The following is a 10,488-nucleotide window of genomic DNA, read 5'->3' as shown; positions in this document are numbered from 1 at the left end:
TTTTTTTTACAATGCTGATAAAAGAAAAAAAATTAAGGTCTGGCTTTTACTTTCACAAAAGATTCTATTTGACATTTATGACTAAGAATGCATGAAATGACAGTGAACATTTACACCTCCTTTAATTAAATGATCTCTTAAATAGTGGGCTGTTAAATTGGAAAACAGAATTGCTGGTTCTTGCTATTTGAATGTGCTTTGGTTTTGTACTGTTGGTTTTTTTCCTGGAGTTTCTGGAATCATCAAAATAGGAATGAATATAAACTTTCGGGAAAGAAAACTTACAGAGATAGTCATTAATATTTAAAATTTAGGTAAAAAATCTTGAAAATGTGATCCTACTTCATATGAATGGCCCTGAAACAAAGAGACAAATAAAATGAGATTTAAATGTATGTGTAATTAACATGCTTAAGAAATTAACAGCAAGTATTTTGATATCTCTTACATGAGATTTTAGTACTTGTTGAAATCTGTGATACTACAGTAGTGAGAATACTTGGCATTCTGAGCATAGACATGGTGGTTAAAAGGAAGGTTTGAGAAAGTGAGTGCGTCAGAACAATATCCTTTCCCATTTCCAGGGCTCATTCTGGCTTTTCCCATATACAAAATGTACAGCAATGGATAGTTCTGCCCTACTACATTTTGTTTGCAAAGAAACATTTATGCCAGCAGATAACCAGCTGCATTCATTAATCTATAAAGAAATATCCATAAGATGGTGCTGTATCTTAAATCTGGCCAGAGTAATTTGCATTGAAAAATAAAAATTATGCTGCAATTGTAGCTTAGAGCTCTTGTTGTAATCTGTGTTGGTAACAATTTCTTTGGCAAACATATTGCAAATGTTAGTTTCCAGTCACTCCAATATGTTAATTTACACGTATTAAAATATTAGTCACAGCATTTTTGTTCAAGCCTGAAAATTGTAAAACCAGCTGAAAGGTGGTATCAGTCCCGCTCAGGTTATGAGCGGTCAGTACCTGCCTTTCACAGCTGAGTTTCACTCCCTCCTTTTTTGTTAAAGGCAAGTGATGGTGCAAGAACTCCTCTAGATATGACTTTAATGGGGGAAAAAACCCCACAACAAAAAACCCAGTGGGCTGGGGTGTCTACTTAAAGGGGTAAGTTGGCTATTAAAGATAATGACCAAATCTGTCCAGCAGATGAAAGACTGTGGGAGAAAAGAATCTGAGACATTACAGCTACCCAAGAGCAGAGGTTTGATGTGCAGCCAACACATAGTTTTGTGAGATTTTGGAGATAAAAATGGTGTCAATTGGAGGACTGGCTGGAGAGCAACCAGTTCCAGCATTATGCCACAGAGCCTGGGCAGTGAATCACAGCTCAGTAATAGCCTTTCACCACATCTCGTGGCTGCAGCAGTGCAGAGCCAGGGCTGAGCTGCCAGGCCAGCCAAACTGCTCACAGGAGGAGGGAAAAGAGATTGTCAGAGCGGGAATAGGCCATCACATCTCCCAGGTCTGTGCAATTCCATGAGTGGTTCAGGTAGGATGCTGCTATACTTCAATGACCTCGTTGCACTGGGAATTTTACCTTCTGGAGTCATGCAGGTGTGCCTGTACATTTTTCTCCCTGTTCATTTCTCTGAAGGGGTGTGATGACAAGAGCAACTGATCAGTTGCTAAATCTCTGGTTTTTTGTACGGTGTCTTTCTGTATTCATTTACTTCTGGAGTTACTTGTACACAGTCTGAGTCAGTTTTTCTCTATGAAAACAAGAATCAGGGAAGAAACAACATGCAAAATGTCTAACACTGAAGTAGAGGAAGAAGGAAAGAAGTTTCAGTTTAGCATAATGCTGTGGGCAGTAAGGAAAAAAAGGAAATGGTGACTTTTCAGTGGTCAAGATAGAGAGCATTTAGTTTCAGGAGTGTAGCTGAGCTGATCCAGTATGGTCCAGGAGATGAAATATGCCAATAAGAGGCTCATAGCATCTTTCCTCTGTTTTAGAGGGATTTGAATGACAATACCTGCAGACTGCATCCTCCTTTGCCTTTTTGGATAAACCTGTCACCCTGTTGATTTCAGACCTGGTGAAAATCCAATTACTTCATTGAGTAATGAAGGTAAGAAGAACTAAGTAAAGAAGGTTAGAAACTTTTTTTCAGATGGTTAATGGATTTAATTCACATGTAAATGTTATGGAGAAAAACCTGTGTCCTTATACTCCTGACATAGTCCCTAGATTGAAAAAAAAATCAATATTTTGGTGAAAGGTACAATACAAACTTGAAAGGTATTTTTCTGGTTTTTATCCTTGTTATTTAGCTGTTGATCAAAACCTGAAATACCATCCTTAATGATATGTGGTCTTATGATAACACCTCTCTGCAGGTAAATTGGTTCTTGAACCAGTTCAGAGGATCATGAAAGAAAAGGGGGAAGCATAAGCTTCTTTAATGTAGCTAATATAAACCGGAAGTTAAAATGTGCATATATAAAGCAAATGCCCAATTATTCATGGGATGCTCTAGAATTGGTTGCAAAAGATTACATGACAATGTAAGGCTAGAACTTCTACCTTGTATCATGTAACGGATGTCAGTATATTCCGGTTTAATTTAATTCTGTGAATTCTTGTAAAAGATGCTTCAGAATTTTTTTCTTCCTTTCTACAGTGCCATGTTTCAAGCAGCTTCTTGATTGCTTTCTGGTGTAATGATGCAAGACCTGATCACAGAGACAGCTAACTCTGCTGATGTGCTGTGTTGTTATAATGCCACCTGATACCTCATTTGTTTGATACATTAGGTAGCATACCATATCAACAAAGCAAAGTGCTCACATCATTTCTAAAAAGATGGAATGTTTCAGTGGCAAGCATGAATTCAGGGTAAAAGCTATAGATATGAAGCGGTAGCAAAATGCCCCTTGGCTTTGTCTTTTTCACTTTATGAAACTTGTAAGATAATTCAAGACCAAGACCTATTAAAAAAATATGAACTCATGAACTCATCCATTATAATCCTGACATGACAGAATTCTTGGTTTATTTTGTATATATACTATCATCAAAATAAGAAAATGAAAAAAGTAAAGTGTTTCTGGAACATACTTATTTTATGGATTTATAAAGCAGGTATCTCCAGGAGATCTGATGACTAAATACTGTGTTTTCAGTAGGTATATAAATGACATACAAAAAAAAGTAACTTCTAAAATGAATTCTAATATAAGTCATAAAAACCATAGATGCTTGCACTTAACAATCTTTGTGACAGGTAAAGACATCAGAGTGCCTCATGAGGAATAGGTTCCTTGAGCAAAGGTACCTCCTGAGAGACTAAGTCCAATCAAACAGCAACAGCACAAACAAATCACTTCTCTGAACTCTGGTTCTGTGAAAGAGCATAAAAGGGAGGTAAAGAATCAAAGAACCAGGTTCCATACCATTAAGAATATTTAGATACTGTCCCCTATTCCTGACGTAGGGATTCTCGAGGACATCCCAGGCTGGAATACAGCCTGCATCTATTTTACACACTTTTACAGTGCCTTTGTAAATCCCCTGGTATCCACTGTGACCACAGCTGGAAGACACCTCTCAGAGTGTCCATGAGGTTCCATCACTTGCACCATTCCCCACCTGTATCTCTACCTGGCCCTGCCTTAATGAGAGACTGCATCTGCCTGTGGGACATGGATGGAGCAAGCTCCATTCCTCCAGGTTGGTGGCTGTGGCTCTGCAATCCTTGGGCCAGACTGCAGTTCTGATGGTGCCCTGAGCAGCAGGCAGAGCAGGTGCCTGGGAGAGGTGAGACAGTCTCATAACTGAGGTGCACACAGTGTGTCTGCAGGTACATAACACACCTTTCACAGACCATTACTTCTTTTTCCCTGCAGGTTCCTGGTTCACATTTGTTATTCATTATGTCCTGGCTTACTGATGAAGTTTGTCCAACTATGTCTTCGGTAGGCTCCAGTGATTTGGTGCCTGCTGCTCCCTGATTGACCTCCTTAGCTGGCTGCTTGTAGAAAGCAGAGTCTTGGGCCACTAAAGATCTATGTTCTTGGACTCCCGTTCTCTCTGGAAGTGGACTAAGGGCTGAAGTTGGGACATCCTTTACAGCATCCCTTCCATGCACATATATGTGAGTACTCTGTCACAGTTCTTCTGGGACAGGTAATTTCAGAGGTACATTTGTTTCCTCTGCAGTGGAGAATTGCTGTTCATGGTCTGACCATGGGCCTTCATTTTTTTTCCATCTGTCCCTACCATTACATCCAGTTGCAGTGCTTTCCCTGCAAGGTCATTGTTGGACCCCTATGTGACATCTTTTTGTCCAGTTTCCTGAACATGCTTTCTAAGAGGTGCTTTTTCCATTTGGATGGAAAGTCTCTGTCACTGTCATCTCCAAGGAGCCCTCTGGGCAAGCAATAGGATGAACAGACCTGAGCTTTCTCTCCTTTCCCTCATGCTTTCATGCCTGTGTATTCCTGGTGCGCTTGTCAGGTGGCTAGATAGTGAGGTTGATGACTGAATTTACCTTTCAAATGTGAATGCAGCTTTGAGACAAAGTCCTTCCACTCTGAGTCAAGACCATCCAGCAGAGGTGGCTGCTGATCTGCTTGTCCCTGTAACCTTAACAGTCAGGGCTGCTCACACTGGAAAAATTCTTGTTATTCCAAACCAGCAGCAGAAGACATGAATCTCTGTCTCTAAAATACATTGTCTTTTATGTCCATTGTTATGTGAGGTCTTCAGATTTTAAAGGCATTTTCCAGCCTAAATGATTCTATGCAATCCTCAGCTAAGGCCTCTATCCTATTTCTAAATCAAAATCTGCCAGAACAAGATTTACAGAACACTTGGTGGGCAGGCTTTGCACTATGTTGCAGTACAGAATCTCAAAATCTCTTCAGCAGATTCAGTGCTGTGAAGGTTCTGTGAGATTCAGTGTGGACCTGGGACGCTACAGAAGGACTCTTCTGAGGCAAGGGTACAACAGGCCAAGGGAGACACATCTCCGAGGAGAAAATTCTAGTTTGGGCAGTGGTCAAAATGTTCTTGTTCCATCTGTTTCAGTGTCACAGCCAATAAATGTTAAAGCATGGCTAGTGCTGAGAGGCTCAGAGGGGTTTAGTGTGCAGAAGGGAAGTGCTGAGGACAGCACTGGGCTGGGAACAAGTCTGGAAGCTTCTCTTCAAATGTTTTCAATATTTTTAATATGATGACCCCAGATGAGAACTAATTTGCATGGATTTTAGCCTTGCAAGGGAAAAATGAAGATTTTGTGAATTGCTGCTTAGAGAGCATACTTGAGCAGAACTTACTGGACTCATTTGTCAGCTAATTCATTAGGGTTCACATCAGACTGTCAGGGTGCTTGGCTGTGTTCTGTAATGGCATTTTTTTCCACTGCTGAACAGCAATTTTGCAATTGCTGCATCAATTATTACAATGTAAAATATTTGATATGCTATTAGATGAAAAGTAAATTTATCTTGTGCCAGGAACTGCATCAGAATGTGATAAATGCACTTGATGCTCATTGGGCTTTAGAGAGAGAGGCGCTCTAAAGAGCAGATTGTCTGGAATGAAGCTACCATCTGGAAATTTTGTCTGAAGCCTGATTACAATTAGGGTTTAAAGGGCCACTTTAAAAAAATGCTCCTTTGAAGGAAATCTATTTGTATGGGTAATTTAAAAACCTAACTAGATTTCAATAAATTTTGTTGAAGTGAAGGTGTAAATAAACCAATATTTAATTTCTATGTCTTGCATATCTAATGTTCAACAGTACTAATCAAGTTTAAGGAATGCTCCACAGTATATCTGATAACTGTATTGGGCATGTAAAGAACAGTGATCTAGGTTATTTGAAGATTTTTACTTGTGATAGCAAGAGATATTCTTTGTATATTTTTGGGGGGTGTTCTTCAAAAATATAGTCATAATCTTCCTGGAAAGCTGTGAGCTTGAGGAAATTTGGTTTAGAAATAAACAAGGCACAAAGATTCAAGCAATTATGTGATGTGCTGTTACTTAGGAGCCAAGGTCTGTCACAAATGTGTGTTTTTTCATTATGGGTTTTTAACAGAAAAATGTGAGTCACAGCCAAGCTCTCCCAGTTATTTTGGCAGTAATTCTTTAAATGACCCAAATGGCCAAAATTATATATGGTTCATTCTCTTCATCTGTTCTCCAAGGAGGAGAATTATATGAAGGGTAGTGCTTGGCTTTTATGGACTTATTGTCTAAGAGTACATATTTTTTATTCAATTTTTATTATGTTAACTGTTTTTATTTTAAAATAAAGTAAATTTGAAGCTGTTTTCTTTGAAGTTAGAGCAAGAGGGTGAAGTTTGCAGCTGAGCTTACTGCCTATGCAAATTCATATCACATTTTCATATGTCTGAAAAATTGGAGTCCTCTGTAATAATTTAGAAACAAAATTATTTTGTTCCTGATGTATAAATTGTGATATTCATCCTGAATTTTCCAGCTGGTTTTGGCCTGTACCGTGGGGCACCTTTAAGAAAAGCTTAGCACCTGTGGACCTGAATAGTTCTCTGTGGGAAGTCTGTGCTGCATGTGTATGCAACGGTGTTCCACAGCACCCCAGGTTACTGGAGGGATGGGCAAGAGCACTTTCTGTCACTCACCTGGGTGCTTTGTGCTGGGGCAGATCAGTGCAGCTCAGCAGAGACCCTGGGAAGGTGTGCAAAAGGAAGGCAGCTGCTGCTCGCCAGGATGGATCGGGGTCTCCCAGGCAACTGAAACCGCTTGGAGATGCTGGCTGTGAGAGTTTAGTGGCATGGAGAGATGAGAGAGCAGGCCTTAGCAACAGGCTCAGTTGGCTGTAAAGAATATGTGCCTCTAACCACAGATGACTGCACTGAAAATCCTTCAGAGTAATTTCATCTACCTGCTAACATTGTCCTCCCTTACCTGGACTCAGAGCCAACCTCCTGGTCTTTATGTGGGAGAGAATACACCTGAGGACGAGGCAATATACTGACACTGACATGATCAAACATTTTGAAGGGTAGCCAGAGTGGTGTGTGAGATCTGCATAGCAGCGCCATGCACGCCCGTGCCATCGCTTACCTGCTGCTAGCATGGAGGAGCTGAATTGCTTTCTCAGTAACCATCATTTTCAACTGCATCAATGGGCCTCACTGGGGATAGGAAACTGGCCACAGGAAAATGTAGAAGACAGATTAAATAGGAAGATGTTCACAGGACTGGCTTCAAGAAAATCTTTAATATGGAGTTCTTCATCTTACTGTTATCATCTAGAAATTAGATAAGACTAGTATGTGTAGTACTGACACCATTGGTACTGTTTGCAACAAAGTACAGATGCTTTAGAAAGAAGGATAACTTAAAAAAATAGATTTTTCATTCAGTCTTGTGCATATCTGTTCCAATTATTTTCTGAAAATAGTACCATTCTCTCTCTTGTATTTAATTATTCTCTTAATCTAAATTATTCTCTTCATCTATCTCTGAGCTCTTATTTTTCTACATTGTATTTTGTGGGGATAGGGAGTCTAGAGCCAGATGCATCATTCTGTCAATTCAGAGAATGGGACTATTATACTTTTGCTATTACTTTCCCACCTGCACCTTTTAAATTCTAGCAATTTGCTTCCTTCTTAACTACTTTCACAGAGAGATCAGAGATTTGATGACACCTAAGTCCATTTTTGGAGTGGCTAAAGTTAATTTAGAACGAAGTAGTGCGGCTGGTTCAAATTGCTCCTTCCACTGCTCATTAACCTCACATTTATCAACTTCTAAGAAAAGCTTAATGCTTTTACCTTTTTTAAGTAGATTACATGAGCATAAGAATGGAGGAAATGTATGTATTTGTGTCATTTTAAGAAAGAAGGCATTGAACACTCAAGTTTAAGTGAATCCTCTATTAAGTCAAGATGAAACCCTAGTACTTACTCTGTTAAAGCCAATAACTTAAAAAAAAAGGAATTATCATGTTAGCTTCCAGCCCTAGGGAAGGCTGACAAAGTGACAAAGAGTCCCACATTCAAAATGTAATGTCTGAGTTAAGCACAAATATTCTTCAGGTAATATATTTAATTTGGGTTATATTTCCTAATGACTTTCTGCACTTCCCCAAGATCAACGTGCTTTCAAATTTCTTTTTCCTGATTCACATTCCAAATTCTTATCTCCTTCACCATTATAGTTCCTGCCCAAGGCAAGTTAGTTGTGAACCCTTGCCCTGTCTGTCCACATCAACATAACCAAAATCAGTCTTTATCATCACTTTCTCTCGTCACATGAATCTCTAGTCCTAAATTACTATATTTTCTCTTATTACACAAAGCTGAACCTTTCCTTTAGACCCCTACACAAATTTTGTCCCAAGATAGCCAAAGCTATTGTTTATGCTGTCAGTTATCTCTTGCTTTTCTGCTCCTGACACTCTTCTAAGGAAACACTGCAGCTGCACAGGCATAAGTAAAGCAGAATCTGACCTGCAGAAACATTGCCACCAAGAAAAATGGTTGGAAGAGATAAAAGGGATCATGATGTGATTCCCAGTTTATTTTTGATTTTCCAGGGGCAGTCTGTAAAAGAATATGTAATATAGAAGATACTGAGATGCTGTTATACTGCTAAATTATTTTCACCAGCATAAAATGATGTATAAAAAGAAGCTGTGTGAGCTTTCCATACCTAATCTTTATTCATTTGATCTGACTCTACCCGTTTGATTTGACTGGATTCTTACAGACTGCATTAGACTTCTTTCATTTCCTAGGAATAAAAAGACTATAATGAAAACTATGTCATCATAACTTCAGTAGATTCTGCTATTAAGATAATTTAAAAAATTTGTGAAAATTCTGTGCTTTCAGGGCCAACAAAAGGTTTGCCAGCTTTTCAGAAGTTTTACACATGGAAAGAAAAATAAAACATAGTTGAAATTTTATTAATACAGGAAGGAAATGGTGAGGATTTTTATTTGTTAAAGTTTCTTTATATTTGTAAATGTAAAAATGTCTTAGTTTGACATATATGGTATTCTTGATATATCATGTCATATTCTCCACTGGTAGATATTAATTAAGAACACTGACTCTGTCAGGTTGGCATTTTTTCAACTCAGTTGTATTACTTACCCAGAGGAAGAACATGAATGTAGAAGAAAGACAAATTTAGTAGTAGTAGTACTAATAATAATACTATTACTGATTTGTTATTGTTGTTGTTATTATTATCATTATTACTATTACTGTTTTGATATATTTATTAACTTATGAGCCGAACAGTAGCTGTGAGCCATGAAGGGAAGACTAGAGCCTTCACAGCCCCTATTCTTTGAAAAGGTGAACCTGGAAAGTGTTGTTTTAAGCAAACCCTGGATTCCTATTGTACCAGCTGCAGCAGTGGCATTAGCCCAGTGAGAGTGTTGCAGGCTTTCCACGTGAGATGGTTTCTGTGAATTTACATATTTTCCCTCGAAATTCTCCTGGAGTCTCTGTAGCTTCTGAGTGAGCCCTCAGAAGCATGTCACTGAGCAAGAGGGTTTTGGAGGGCAACAGAAGGCAGTGGAGCTCAGTTCTGAAAAGAAAACACTGCTATGGACACATTTGCTGTCCTGCGGGGAAGGCTCAGATGTCCATATTGTCTAAGGACTGGAGCAGTCCAGCAGGCATTCAACTGAGTGCTTTTTCTTTCAATAAATAACTCAGCTCATTATTTTCCTGGAAGGATTAGGAAAAAGTCTTCCCCAGGAAACCTCATAGGTTTTGTTTTTCTAACCCCTTCTTTATTCATATATGCTTTCCCCTAAGTAGGAATAGAGACTGTAAACCTCCCTGCAGATCTATCCTTAAAGTAAACAAATAAAATTAACAGTATTGTTTAACAGGCATCTAGGAATTGGACAGTTGACACTGGAATTACCTAACAGCCATCTGGCTCTGAAAGGAGGAATTGGCTGGTAGTTCAGCTCTGAAAGAAACGAGCAACACTGACTATTTCTCCCTGACCTTTTAGTTTTTATTTGTAGACAGGAAAAAAAAAAAAATTAGTATATTGTGACTATATTGAAGAAATCTGTCTCTCACAGTATTTCAAGGAAATAAGTGACCACAAAAAGACTAAATTCAGGCTGAGATCCACCCTATTTTATTTGTAATTTTTTTAATGATTGCTTGTGAACTAAACAAGCCTCTTTCTCTTATATATCTGTGACAGCTCTCAGGCCTGTACTGTCCATTTCTTCCCAAGAAAGTGGATAAAAAGCACTGTAAGATTCTCCTCTTCCAGAGGAAAAGTCCCAGTTTTTCTGTGTGGAGCAAGCAGCCAGGCAGAGCAGCATCTCCACTCAGCCTGTGGCCTGTACGCTACACTGGGTAGCTGGCCTTGGCCACTGATGCCCATCAGGCTGGCTCTGAGGTGTGCTGTCTGTGGGCTGAGAACTTGTTCTTTTGTTTTCTCATTGATGGTTCTTGACAAATCTGGCATTTGATAAAAAATCCAAAC

Source organism: Passer domesticus, chromosome 5 (genome assembly GCF_036417665.1).
Source record: "Passer domesticus isolate bPasDom1 chromosome 5, bPasDom1.hap1, whole genome shotgun sequence".
Classification (NCBI taxonomy): Eukaryota; Metazoa; Chordata; class Aves; order Passeriformes; family Passeridae; genus Passer; species Passer domesticus.
Note: the sequence above shows the minus strand (reverse complement) of the source record.